Source organism: Oncorhynchus masou, chromosome 27, assembly GCF_036934945.1.
Source record: "Oncorhynchus masou masou isolate Uvic2021 chromosome 27, UVic_Omas_1.1, whole genome shotgun sequence".
NCBI classification, from domain to species: Eukaryota; Metazoa; Chordata; class Actinopteri; order Salmoniformes; family Salmonidae; genus Oncorhynchus; species Oncorhynchus masou.
In genome coordinates, this window is record NC_088238.1 from 55,583,964 (window position 1) to 55,598,766 (window position 14,803).

At 45.9% G+C, this 14,803-nt stretch overlaps 1 pseudogene; it reads right to left on the reverse strand.

Annotated features, from left to right (window-relative positions):
- Positions 1 to 14,246, reverse strand: part of LOC135516439 (VPS10 domain-containing receptor SorCS2-like) — a 473,003-nt pseudogene extending 458,757 nt beyond the window's left edge.
- Positions 14,247 to 14,803: the final 557 nt, after the last annotated feature.

Here is a 14,803-nt window from a genome sequence, read left to right on the forward strand (position 1 = left end):
ACGTAGGACAGAGGCCTTGGACGTAGGACAGAGGCCTAGGACTTAGGACAGAGGCCTTGGACGTAGGACAGAGGCCTTGGACGTAGGACAGAGGCCTAGGACGTAGGACAGAGGCCTAGGACGTAGGACAGAGGCCTTGGACGTAGGACAGAGGCCTAGGACGTAGGACAGAGGCCTAGGACGTAGGACAGAGGCCTTGGACATAGGACACTTGGACGAAGGACAGCGGCCTTGGACGTAAGACAGAGGCCTTGGACGTAGGACAGAGGCCTTGGACGTAGGACACTTGGACGTAGGACAGAGGCCTAGGACGTAGGACAGAGGCCTTGGACAAAGACAGAGGCCTTGGACGTAGGACAGAGGACAGAGGCCTTGGACGTAGGACAGAGGCCTAGGACATAGGACAGAGGCCTAGGACGTAGGACAGAGGCCTAGGATGTAGGACAGAGGCCTTGGACGTAGGACACTTGGACGAAGCACAGAGGCCTTGGACGTAAGACAGAGGCCTTGGACGTAGGACACTTGGACGTAGGACAGAGGCCTTGGACGTAGGACAGAGGCCTTGGACGTAGGACAGAGGACAGAGGCCTTGGACGTAGGACACTTGGACGTAGGACAGAGGCCTTGGACGTAAGACAGAGGCCTTGGACGTAGGACAGAGGCCTTGGACGTGGACAGAGGCCTTGGACGTAGGACAGAGGACAGAGGCCTTGGACGTAGGACACTTGGACGTAGGACAGAGGCCTTGGACGTAGGACAGAGGCCTTGGACGTAGGACAGAGGCCTTGGACGTAGGACAGAGGACAGAGGCCTAGGACGTAAGACAGAGGACAGAGGCCTAGGACGTAAGACAGAGGCCTAGGACGTAAGACAGAGGCCTAGGACGTAAGACAGAGGCCTAGGACGTAAGACAGAGGTCTAGGACGTAAGACAGAGGCCTTGGACGTAGGACAAAGGCCTAGGACGTAGGACAGAGGCCTAGGACGTAGGACAGAGGCCTAGGATGTAGGACAGAGGCCTTGGACGTAGGACACTTGGACGAAGCACAGAGGCCTTGGACGTAAGACAGAGGCCTTGGACGTAGGACACTTGGACGTAGGACAGAGGCCTTGGACGTAGGACAGAGGCCTTGGACGTAGGACAGAGGCCTTGGACGTAGGACAGAGGACAGAGGCCTTGGACGTAAGACACTTGGACGTAGGACAGAGGCCTTGGACGTAAGACAGAGGCCTTGGACGTAGAACAGAGGCCTTGGACGTGGACAGAGGCCTTGGACGTAGGACAGAGGACAGAGGCCTTGGACGTAGGACACTTGGACGTAGGACAGAGGCCTTGGACGTAGGACAGAGGCCTTGGACGTAGGACAGAGGACAGAGGCCTAGGACGTAAGACAGAGGCCTAGGACGTAAGACAGAGGCCTAGGACGTAAGACAGAGGCCTAGGACGTAGGACAGAGGCCTAGGACGTAAGACAGAGGCCTAGGACGTAAGACAGAGGCCTTGGACATAGGACAGAGGCCTTGGACGTAGGACAGAGGCCTTGGACGTAGGACAGAGGCCTTGGACGTAGGACAGAGGCCTAGGACGTAAGACAGAGGCCTTGGACGTAGGACACTTGGACGTAGGACAGAGGCCTAGGACATAGGACAGAGGCCTTGGACGTAGGACACTTGGACGTAGGACAGAGGCCTAGGACGTAGGACAGAGGCCTTGGACGTAGGACACTTGGACGTAGGACAGAGGCCTTGGACGTAGGACCGAGGCCTTGGACGTAGGACACTTGGACGTAGGACAGAGGCCTTGGACGTAGGACCGAGGCCTTGGACGTAGGACAGAGGCCTTGGACGTAGGACACTTGGACGTAGGACAGAGGCCTAGGACGTAGGACAGAGGCCTTGGACGTAGGACACTTGGACGTAGGACAGAGGCCTTGGACGTAGGACAGAGGCCTAGGACGTAAGACAGAGGCCTAGGACAGAGGCCTTGGACGTAGGACAGAGGCCCTTGGACGTAGGACAGAGGCCTTGGACGTAGGACAGAGGCCTTGGACATAGGACAGAGGCCTTGGACGTAGGACAGAGGCCTAGGACGTAGGATAAGCTTCCACCGGATCCATGAGAGGCAGCTTTTGCTTCCTTGACACCATTGAACAAGTATTTTGTCGGTTGTGTGTCGGTGTGACAACGCCGTGCGGGAAAAGAGAAATGATCAGGTGAAAAGAGGATTAAACAAAAGGAGAAGCTGCAGCTTGAATCCCCTCCTCCAGGCCCTCTCCTGCTTTGGTGCTCAACGCTAGTGTTGTTCACCTCAGCCCCAGCACGCTGAGACAATCAGCTGCGTTTTCCCTTCACAGCTAACGCATGCCGGACACCGGATTAGCATACAAACAGCCTGTCCAAATACACACAGGAGAAGGCAGAGCGAGATGGACAGGGAGAGGAGTGGGGGGGGGGGTAGATTGTGTGTGTGTGTGTCCGTGTCCCTGTTTGTGTGTTTTTTTTGCTAGACTCTCCCTGATGCTGACGGCTTTGGATTGAACCCAGAATGTGATTAGCTGAGTGATGCACTGCCTCTCTGTTTACCCCAGCGTTATTCTGAGGAGACGCCCACTGCTTTCGCTCCCTTCCCGCGCTGCAAGACCCAACTGCAATAAATAACAGCACAGCTGAGGCTCTGGGATCAGATCACTCTCCTTCTCATTCCTGGGCGGTGGTAGACGGGACACTTTGGTGGAATTACTTTTGCTAAAGTTACCTGGGAAACAGATAAGACCATAAACCATAAGACCATAAACAACCAGGACAGGACGGAGGGATATTCAGAGATTTAGAGAGTGTTTTTATAACAAGCTACTGACTGTCATATACTGTGGTGATAATGGACAGGCTGAAAACGTGCTAAAGGTAGATATGGGCTATTTTGACCTCATGACTGCTAAGCCAGAAAGACCAATGCTCACTGACTTCTGGGTGATTTGTGATGTTTTATTTGTGTTTACCATGACTTTTGTATTCTAATGAATGTATATACACTACCGGTCAAACGTTTTAGAACACTTCCTCATTCAAGGGTTTTTCTTTATTTTTTACTATTTTCTACATTGTAGAATAACAGTGAAGACACCAAAACTATGAAATAACACATATGGAATCATGTAGTAACCAAAAATGTGTTAAACAAATCAAAATATATTTTAGATTTGAGATTCTTCAAAGTAGCCACTTTTTGCCGTGATGATAGCTTTGCACACTCTTGGCATTCTCTCAACCAGCTTCATGAGGTATGGAATGCATTTCAATTAACAGGTGTGCCTTTTAAAAGTAAATTTGTGGAATATCTTTCCTTCTTAATGCATTTGAGCCAATCAGTTGTGTTGTGACAAGGTATGGGGGTTATACAGCAGATTTGGTAAAAGATCAAGTCCATTATTATGGCAAGAACAGCTCAAATAAACAAAGAGAAATGACAGTCCATCATTACTTTAAGACATGAAGGTCAGTCAAAACATAACATTTTAAGAACTTTTAAAGGTTCTTCAAGTGCAGTTGCAAAAACCATCAAGCACAATGATGTAACTGGCTCTCATGAGGACCGCCACAGGAAAGGAAGACTCAGAGTTACCTCTGCTGCAGAGGATAAGTTCATTAGAGTTAATGGCACGTCATATTGCAGCCCAAATAAATGCAAGTTCGAATCCCCGAGCTGATAAGGTACAAATCTGTCGTTCTGCACCTGAACAGGCAGTTAACCCACAGTTACTAGACCGTCATTGTAAATAAGAATTTGTTCTTAACTGACTTGCCTAGTAAAATAAAGGTAAAAAAAATGTATATATATATATATATAGTGGTAATGTTTATTTTATATTGTGTTATAAAGGCACATTTGTAAAAGAGACTTAGGTCTCAATATGTCTTCCCTGTCAAAATAAAGGTTAAATAAAATAAACTATCATACATGATGCATTTGGGAGTCTATAGGTTCTGCTAATGTATAGTTCATGATATCATGTAACATTTTAATGTATGCTATACATTGAAAAACCTATTATGGCACATCCGATGGTAGGCTACCTGATGTTTCTCAGTGACAGTAATTTGGTCATAACTATCACCCCGCTATGTGTTTCCTTGGATGCTGTGCAGAACGTCTAAATTCACCAACAGCCAATGTTTTGATAATCCAGAGCTCAAAACAATGATTCAATTTGTCGGCGCTCTCCACTTCTCTCTGTGTATCCCACAACATGTCTCCTAATCGTTCAGGCTACAGTTAGCGGAAAGCAGCGAAAGCCATATAATAACTATCACTAAAGAATATGGTGGCATTGCCGTGTTGTGAGATGATATCATTGGCCGTGTCTTTTTCATGTAAAAGAGGGATCTATTTTTGACAAGCTCGTTTGTCGCACCGCCCAAGTAACATGAACATGAAAAGAGCCTACCACGTTTTCTTCTCTCCCTCCTCCCTTTCTCTTTTTTTCTCTCTCCTCTCTTTTCTCTCCTTTCTTTCTCCTCTCTTTCTCTCTCCTCTCTCCTCTCTTTCTCTCTCTCCCTCTCTTTCTCTCCTCTCTCTCTTTCTCTCTCCTATTTTTCCTCCTCTCTTCTGTCTTTCTCTCTCTCCTCTCTCTCTCTCCTCTCTCCTCTCTCTCTCTCCTCTCTCTCCTCCTCTCTTCTGTCTTTCTCTCTCTCCTCTCTCTCTCTCCTCTCTCTCCTCCTCTCTTCTATCTTTCTCTCTCTCCTCTTTCTCCTCTCTATCTTTTTTCCCCTTCTTCTCCATCTTCTTCTTCCTCCAGCCTCCCCCTCCTCCGGGACATGGGGCGTGCTAATTGATATCAAGGTGAGTCACAAACAGTTCACCATTTCCTGAAGAAGTTATTGCTGGCAAGTGTCCGTCCGTCAACTCATGCAAATTCCCACCTCGGTGTGTGAGTGCTGGTTTGGCACGGCAGCAGGGCACGTACATCACCACAAGAGAACCTGGGTGGCAGAACCGCGTTTCAACCATGTTTCTGGGGTTGAGTTACGTCTGGATTCCTGTTATTAGTTTGACTGCTGCCAACTGACACAGAACCCATCTCGGGCCAGGGCACAGTATTTGGAAAACCCAGCCTGTTCCACCAATAGAGACAAGTCCAATGAAAAAGGAAGGAGAAGATAGGCCAGACAGTAACATGTTGTCAGTATAATAAACAAAGCAACAAGAAGATAGGCCAGACAGTAGACATGTTGTCAGTATAATAAATAAAACAACAAGAAGAAGATGGGCCAGACAGTAGACATGTTGTCAGTATAATAAACAAAGCAACTCCTGGTGAGACAGACAGGTGCAGTACAGTGTCTCACACCTGGTGCGACAGACAGGTATAGTATAAAGTGCCTGGCCAGAATCCAATCTTCAATCCGTGAGGATGTTAGTGAGGAGCAGATGAGAGGGAGGGATCCCTGCTGAGCCACTACGGGATCTATCTCACCGTGTCGCTACATAACCCCTCCCTCCTATTAGATTGATCTCTACTGTACCAGACCAGCAGCAGGGCATCAACACACACACACACACACACACACACACACACACACACACACACACACACACACACACACACACCAAATCCAGAGACCTTTCAATGGTTGAAAGAGTGTAGGTCTCTCGGTGTCAGTTTGAAGAACAGCAGGAGGCACCAGCCCATTCTGATGCTATTCACGAACATCTCACATCCACTGGATGACCCCTACAGAATTCCAGCCTTGTTGTCACGGCAACCCCAGGAACTTTTACTTTCCCCACACTCCGACACAACACTGAGGAAGAAGAAGAAAAGGGACGCCACACAAAACAACTTCAATAGGAACAATATTAAAAAGTCCCCATCTCCAGGAAGAAACTAACCACATATAAAACGCAAGAAACTCAATCAAAGAAGAACGTCAATCAAAGAAGAAAGGAAGAATGGAGGAGGAGGTGGAAGTGAAAAATAGAAGACGGAAAATGTAACTGTCCATTGTGCCAAGGCCTGCCAGGTGGGTTGTTTTCCCTGTTGCCGGGAGACCACCCCCCCATCCCAAACACACACATTCCTAGAATTGGTTATTTCATTCTGAATAGGGAGAGAGTGAGAGAGGAGAGTGAGAGAGGAGAGAGAGAGAGGAGAGAGAGTGCAAGAAAGAGGAGAGAGAGAGAGAGAGAGAGAGAGAGAGAGAGAGAGAGAGAGAGAGAGAGAGAGATAATGCCTCGAGTCAGAAGGAGAGGGACCAGGATGGAAGGGGGCTTCAGGGCCTCTATGACAAAAATGGGCAAGGGCAAAGGTCAAGCGCATCATAAAGGACCCCACACACAATCTTGCCCAATGTGTTGAGCTGCTGCCCCCCTGAGGGATATAGGGTCCCACTGTTCAGTAGAATAGGAGCTGGGCAAGTTTCATTCCATCAGCCATCGGGCTGCTGAACAGTGGGACATAGGACAGACGCAGGCCCAACGTAACCTGTACTAACTGTCCCATTTTCCATATCGTATTTATTGTGTTGTGTGTATTTGTATGGACTATAAAGTCGTGTATATTGTATCGGAACGACAGAAGGCAAGAACAAATGAAGAGAGAAGGCAGGAAAAAAGAGAAACCAGGAAAGAGGAGAATTTCACCACCTCCTCGGGAGCAACAGAATCTGGATAAACAACCACATCACCCTGCTGCTGCCAGCCCCATCAGAACAATCTGGAAGAAAAACATCTAAACACTGTGCTTTACCACCCAGGGAACCCCAGGCATCACTTAGTGTACTCCCTAGTTAGCTCTCATCTCTAATGCTAGTGTAGCATCCTGCCTAACCTAGTCTGCCTGGTTCACCATGGGGTTGACAGGGAGGCCTCGCTACAGTACAGAAGGCATGTGTGTCATGTATAGATGGTTTGTGCCAAATATTGCACCAAGCCAAATAGTGCACCTAGCCAAATAGTGCACCAAGCCAAATAGTGCATCAAGCCAAAAATAGTGCACCTAGCCAAATAGTGCACCTAGCCAAATAGTGCACCTAGCCAAATAGTGCACCTAGCCAAATAGGCACCTAGCCAAATAGCGTATCAATCCACAGTAGCGAAGATAGATGAGACAATAACTTTGCATGAGACTCTCTAAGGTGTATCATTCAGATCAACAGCAGTAAGTAGCCACTAGTTAATACATACATTAGGTCTAGAGCTGAAGGACTGTATGTTATAATTCAAACAGCCATTGCCTTGTCCTTGCTCTGTCATAGTTACTATGAGACAATCAGTGAGAGAATCATTGGGAGAGAACTCATGGTTTGAAGACACACAAGCTCTAATGACCTCACCGAATGGAAAATACTCATGAAGGGAGTGAGTGAGTGAGTGAGTGAGTGAGTGAGTGAGTGAGTGAGTGAGTGAGTGAGTGAGTGAGTGAGTGAGTGAGTGAGGGAGGGAGGGAGGGAGGGAGGGAGGGAGGGAGGGAGGGAGGGAGGGAGGGAGGGAGCCCTCTTGGCAGCAGACATCTTTGGGGGCAGAAGCAGTCATTTTGAAATCCCTGGCAAAGACCTTGACTCCATGTCTCCTGGGAGAACCATCCCCGCGCGCGCGGGTCGAGAGCTTCAAGTTCCTTGGTGTCCACATCCTCAACAAACTATCACAGTCCAAACCCACCAAGACAGCAGGGAAGAGGGCACGACAATGCCTATTCCCCCTCGGGAGACTGAAAACATTTGGCATAGGTCCCCAGATCCTCAAAATATTCTACAGCTGCGCAACTGGTTGCATCACCGCCTGATATGGCAACTGCTCAGCATCCGACCTCAAGGCGCTACAGAGGGTAGTGCGTACAGCCTAGTACATCACTGGGGCCAAGCTTCCTGTCATCCAGGACCTATATACTAGGCAGTGTCAGAGGAAGGCCCAAAAAACTGTCAAAGACTCCAGCCACCCAAGTCATAGACTGTTCTCTCTGCTACCGCACGGCAAGAGTAACAGCTTCTAACCCCAAGCCATAAAACTGCTGAACAGTTAATCAAATTGCTACCCGGACTATTTGCATTGACCCCATTTTTTTACGCTGATGCTACTCACTGTTTATTATCTATGCATAGTCACTCTACGTCTCCCTACATGTACATATGACCTTAATTACCTCGACTCACCCGTACCTCCGCACATTGACTCAGTACCGGTACCCCCTGTCTATAGCCTTGTCATTGTTTTGTTTTTGTTTTTTACTTTTTTCGTTTTACTTTATTTAGCAAATATTTTAATTCTCTGCATTGTTGGTTAAGGGCTTGTAAGTAAGCAGTTCACGGTAACGTCTACGCTTGTTGGATTTGGTGCATGTGACAAATAAAATGTGATTTGATTTAACACACTAGATCAACCCTAAACTTTCAGACCCAGCATTTGACATAGAGTCTGGGTGGAGAAAGGGGCCTCTTAGCACCACTCAAAGAGCATGGATAGAGAGAGATGACGTAAATGATTCGGAGGACTCCAGTGTGAAAAACAATTTCCAACTGAAGACTAGAGGAACCAAATTAGCTCTCTGTTTAGCATGTGAAGTGCAAACAAATGCCTTTTGCATTCAGTCAGTGCCTCAGAAATAAAACCAGATAGCGGTGGTAAGGGGGAGAAAAAACATGTTACGTATTCAAATAGCAAGCAAGCATATTATCACAAAACATTATGATGTTTTCCCACCCTGTCCCTTTAAATTCTCTATCTGTACATTCCGAATGGCTACAGGGTCGTGGACACAGACACCAGATACCATTAAAAGAGGAAGAGGATGGTGCAGGTTGATGGTGATGGTTTATGGTGATGGTTATGGTGATGGTTGAAGGGATGGTGATGGTTGATGGTTGATGGTGATGGTTGATGGGATGGTGATGGTGATGGTGATGGTTATGGTTGATGGTTGATGGTTGATGGTGATGGTTGATGGTAGTGCTGGTGGTTGATGGTGATGGTTGATGTTTATGGTTGATGGTGATGGTTGATGGTGATGGTGATGTTGATGGTTGATGGGATGGTGATGGTTGATGGTGATGGTGATGGTGATGGTGATGGTGATGTTGATGGTTGATGGGATGGTGATGGTTGATGGTGATTGTTGATGATGATTGTTGATGATGATGGTTTATGGTGATGGTGATGGTTGATGGTGATGTTGATGGTTGACGGTTGATGGGATGGTGATGGTTGATGGTGATGGTTGATGGGAGGGTGATGGTTGATGGTGATGGTGATGGTTGATGGTTGATGGTTAATGTTGATGGTTGATGGTGATGGTTGATGGTGATGGTTGACGGTGATGGCTGATGGTGATGGTGATGGTTTAGTTTATGAGATTGTTGATATTGATAGTGGAAGGTTGATGCGGGATGGATTAGTTGATGGTCATGTGATGGTTGATGTTGATGGTTGATGACAGAGAGAGCACAACTTCTCAGCACCATGGAGCTATTCAACAACTCCCAGAAGAAAGGAGAGAGACAGAGAAAGAGGAGAGAGTGACAGAGAGAGAGACAGAGAGAGAGAGAGGGAGAGAGAGAGAGAGAGAGAGAGAGAGAGAGAGACAGAGAGACAGAGAGACAGAGAGAGGGAGACAGAGACAGAGAGAGGGAGAGAGAGAGAGACAGAGACAGGGAGACAGAGGGACAGAGAGAGAGAGAGAGAGAGAGAGAGAGAGAGAGAGAGAGAGAGAGAGAGAGAGAGAGACAGAGAGAGAGAGAGAGAGAGAGAGAGAGAGAGAGAGAGAGAGAGAGAGAGAGAGAGAGAGAGAGAGAGAGAGAGAGAGCACAGGGAAGCACAAAGAAGGCTCTTTCAACAGTGGAAGCTTTCTACTCGGAATGCTGTTAAAGAGTTATGGATGGGCTTGGTGGCCGACCGTTCCCAGAATGTCTTCCGGGAACTGACATCAGGGGTCCTGGACATTTAAGGGAATGTCTCTCAAGCCTTAGTCAGACCGCTTGCGGTCAAAACACGACCACGCCCTCATCTGGTGACCCCACATGTCAACTCGTTGACCAGTGTCTGACCACTGTCTTGTTAACATAATGTGTGTGTGTGTGTGTGTGTGTGTGTGTGTGTGTGTGTGTGTGTGTGTGTGTGTGTGTGTGTGTGTGTGTGTGTGTGTGTGTGTGTGCGTGTGCGGGTGCGTGTGCGTGTGCGTGTGCATGCGTGCGTGTGTGTGCGTGTGTGTGTGTGTGTGCGCACATCTGTAAATGTTTGTAGAAAATGTCTACAAGTCATTATAGTAATGTGTATAAATCTTCAGTACATTGGCAATGTGACTGGTTATTAGTACCATGTCTGTGTGTCTAATAACAATGTGAATGGTTATTAGTACCATGGTAAATCAAAGTTAAATGTTTAACATATTAAGTTCTGCTTTTCTGATGTTTTAAATACTTATGTCATGCAATAAAATGCTAATTGTTTACTTAAAAATCATACAATGTGATTTTCTGGACTTTTGTTTTAGATTCCGTCTCTCACAGTTGAAGTGTACCTATGATACAAATTACAGACCTCTACATGCTTTGTAAGTAGGAAAACCTGCAAAATCGGCAGTGTATCAAATACTTCTTCTCCCCACTGTATATATATATAATCCATTACTGGATACCTTATCACTGCTGTCATTGTTACGTTACCGTCAAACAAGTTGTAACGTCTACTCTATTTATATACATTTAGCGTAATGGTAGTCTGATTTTATGCAGTTCTAAGAAAAAATACCTAAAAAAGAAAAACAAAAGAAATAAAGTAACAAATAATTAAAGAGCAGCAGTAAAATCACATTTACATTTACATTTAAGTCATTTAGCAGACGCTCTTATCCAGAGCGACTTACAAATTGGTGAATTCACCTTCTGACATCCAGTGGAACAGCCACTTTACAATAGTGCATCTAAATCATTTAAGGGGGGGGGTGAGAAGGATTACTTTATCCTATCCTAGGTATTCCTTGAAGAGGTGGGGTTTCAGGTGTCTCCGGAAGGTGGTGATTGACTCCACTGTCCTGGCATCGTGAGGGAGTTTGTTCCACCATTGGGGGGCCAGCAAGACTGCAATAATCTTATAGCAAGACTGCAATAATGGAGCTGTGAGTCGGGAAGCAGGTGAAACGTCTAATAAAACCACAGAACCAGGAACGAGACCATTCCATGTGGCTTCACACCGGCACACAACAATAACACCAACTGGTGACTGAACATAAGAGAGCGACATATAAAGGGAGGAAACGATGAAGATAATGAAGTCCAGGTGTGAATCATAATGATTAACAGGTGCGCGTAATGACTGCCAGGTGTGAATCATAATGATTAATAGGTGTGCGTAATGAGTGCCAGGTGTGAATCATAATGTAAAGGTTTTCCTCTGGTGAAGGAGAAGCGGACCAAAATGCAGCGTGGTGGTTATTCATGTTCTTTAATAAAGGAACTAGACATGAAATAACTAACAAAACAATAAATGTGCGAAAACCTCAACAGTCCTATCTGGTGCAGACACAGAGACAGGAACAATCACCCACAAACACACAGAGAAACCCAGGCAACCTAAATATGGTTCCCAATCAGAGACAATGCCTAACACCTGCCTCTGATTGAGAACCATATCAGGCCAGACATAGAAATAGACAAACAAGACATCCAACATAGAATGCCCACTCAGATCACACCCTGACCAACCAAAACATAGAAACATACAAAGCAAACTATGGTCAGGGTGTGACACATAATGATTAACAGGTGCGCGTAATGAGTGCCAGGTGTGAATCATAAAAATTAACAGGTGCACGTAATGAGTGCCAGGTGTGAATCATAATAATTAACAGGTGCGCGCAATGAGTGCCAGGTGTGAATCTTAATAATTAACAGGTGCGCATAATGAGTGCCAGGTGTGAATAATAATAATTAACAGGTGCGAGTAATGAGTGCCAGGTGTGAATCATAATAATTAACAGGTGCGCGTAATGAGTGCCAGGTGTGAATCTTAATAATTAACAGTTGCGCGTAATGAGTGCCAGGTGTGAATCATAATAATTAACAGGTGCGTGTAATGAGTGCCAGGTGTGAATCATAATAATTAACAGGTGCGCGTAATGAGTGCCAGGTGTGAATCTTAATAATTAACAGTTGCGCGTAATGAGTGCCAGGTGTGAATCATAATAATTAACAGGTGCGTGTAATGAGTGCCAGGTGTACGTAATGATGAAACGCAGTTCCGGTGGTTAGTATTCCGGCGACGTCGTATGCCGGAGGGGAGGAGCAGGAGAAGACATGACAGAGGCTATATACAGGGGTCTGGATGTCTACCAATAAATGTGCAACATTAGGTGTTAAAGGTCAACTGCTTGTTTACACATGAATAAAAGTTAAAAGTCAAATAGTGTAATACCATTGCTTCAGACCAGATATACCACAGACATGATGCATCTTGGGTCCTTGGTATATATTTATTGACAATCGTCTATGTCCTTTGTCTGGGCACAGCCACCTCTGAAGGCCCTGTAAACTGGGGGGGGGGGGCAGAGATTCTTACATTTTCATGTCTATCAATCTGTGCTGGAATCGTAAATGTCCGACCTAGTGAAATTAAATGGCAGCATTTGTCTTCTTTTATTAGGCTGTGCAATATAGGGGGAGACCTCAGTACGGCGACCTTACCAAAGTAAGGCAATGCCACGTTAATGGAGGATAACTCACACATGGCGTCCCAGGCTGTCAGTGTTTGGCTGACTGACAGATGATTCACACTTGTCTCAGTATTGAATTAGTCTGTCTGTCAGAAGTTCTCCATGAATAGAAAATGGGCCCTTATAATACAAAAACATATGTATTTTTTTGGCGATTTCATTCCAATTCTATGCCAAGTCAAAATGTTAATTCAACATTATAGGTTGAGCATTGGCATAGTATTTGTTACTGTCTGTAGCTGCTATATAGACAGTATGTAACCTGGTAGAGCTAGTCATCTAGTTCATGACACGTTAGATAGAGAGCAGTCTGGATGATGTTTCTCATATGAAAGAGGATGCAGGCAGGCCAGTAGAAGTGGGAAATGTTTCCTTCCAACTGTACGTTTTCTGTCGTGACAATAGCACCATACTCAACTAATTGTCCTTAATAGACACTGCACGGTCCCGGACAGCTGACAATATTCTACCCAATCACAAAGCCCTCTCTCTATCTATTTTTCCCCTCTCTCTTGCTGTTTACATTGCGCTGCTAATTACAATTAATTACATGTCAATTAAACTAGGTCATAAACCTCGAATTATGTGCAATTAATTATTTGGACAAATGCCATAAATACGCTTTAAACTGAAACATTCAAGGTGGATATTAATACATATTATTTAAACACTTTAGTATCATCATATGACAATGTCAACACCAACCAAGTGGCACTGAGTGGGACAGAAAAAACAGCTTGCCTCCACTGTGCGCACATCTAAACAGACTGACATCATCATGACCAGCTAAACTAAAGATAGGTGGTTTGGTTGGATGCACTTCTCCGCAACCAGCCATGCCCTCTCTCATCACACACACAATAATAAATGTAGCTGTTGTAAACACAGACCATGGGCATAAATCTTTTTTGTTAGATGCGCACTTGAAGACATATTGATGCGATTCAGAGTAGCCAAACAACAAAACGGGATTCAATGGCATGAGCTATGAATGCCATGATGGAAAAATAATTGACGCATGTGTAGCTATTACCTGGACAATAACTTATGTCAATTGGGATGGGCTGTTATGGTGACTGGCGGGTTGTGTAGGCTACAAGCGGGGAACCCACTACATCACAACGGAGTGTAACCGGGACGGGACGGGTACTTACGCTGCTGTTCTCCCCCGTCCAGTGAACCATCGCCTGGTTGTGAGTGGCATCCCCTTTGAGCACGAACGAGCTGCTGAGCAGGGACACTTTCTCTTGGGATAGAGCTCTCCTGAAGCGCCGGGATTCCATGTCCATATCATTATCACCCAAGTCCTGTCCGAACATTCCGTCTCTCCTGTCTATGCCTATACCGCCAACGCTGTCAAGCATACGATGCGCGTCGCTCCGGCTGTCACATCGCACGGGTCCCATCAGTGACATCCAAGCCGAGGCGATAAACACAGCCCGGCACAGGTGCGCTGAAACTGTTCCTTTCGGACGCAGAGGTACCATGTTTCGCGCCATTATAGCGCTCATATCGTGTATACTGACAGAGAGACTGCGATTCGAGTGGAAGATAGATAGCACTACTGTAAACGGAGAGAGAGGGAGGGAGGCTCGGAGGGATGGAGTGGAACTGGAGCGAGGCCATACAATGGAAACAACGTGGTCGTGTCTGTGTCAACTGGAAGACGTATGGAAGACACATAGCATGTGCGCCATCTGGTGACGCATACCCTACATTGCTGTTTCTGAAAGCATTAATCGTTGAAGACTTAACCCCTTCTCACAAACTGATTTCTAAACTTTTTATTTCACCTTTATTTAACCAGGTAGGCTAGTTGAGAACAAGTTCTCATTTACAACTGTGACCTGGCCAAGATAAATCAAAGCAGTGCGACACAAACAACAACACAGTTACACAAGGAATAAACAACAGTCAATAACATAATAGAAAAAAAGAAACTCTATATACAGTGTGCGCAAATGGCGTGAGGAGGTAAGGCAATAAATAGGCCATAATAGCGAAGTATTTACAATTTAGCAAATTAACACTGGAGTGATAAATGTGCAGATGATGATTTGCAAGTAGAGATACTGGTGTGCAAAAGAGCAGAAAAGTAATTTAAAAC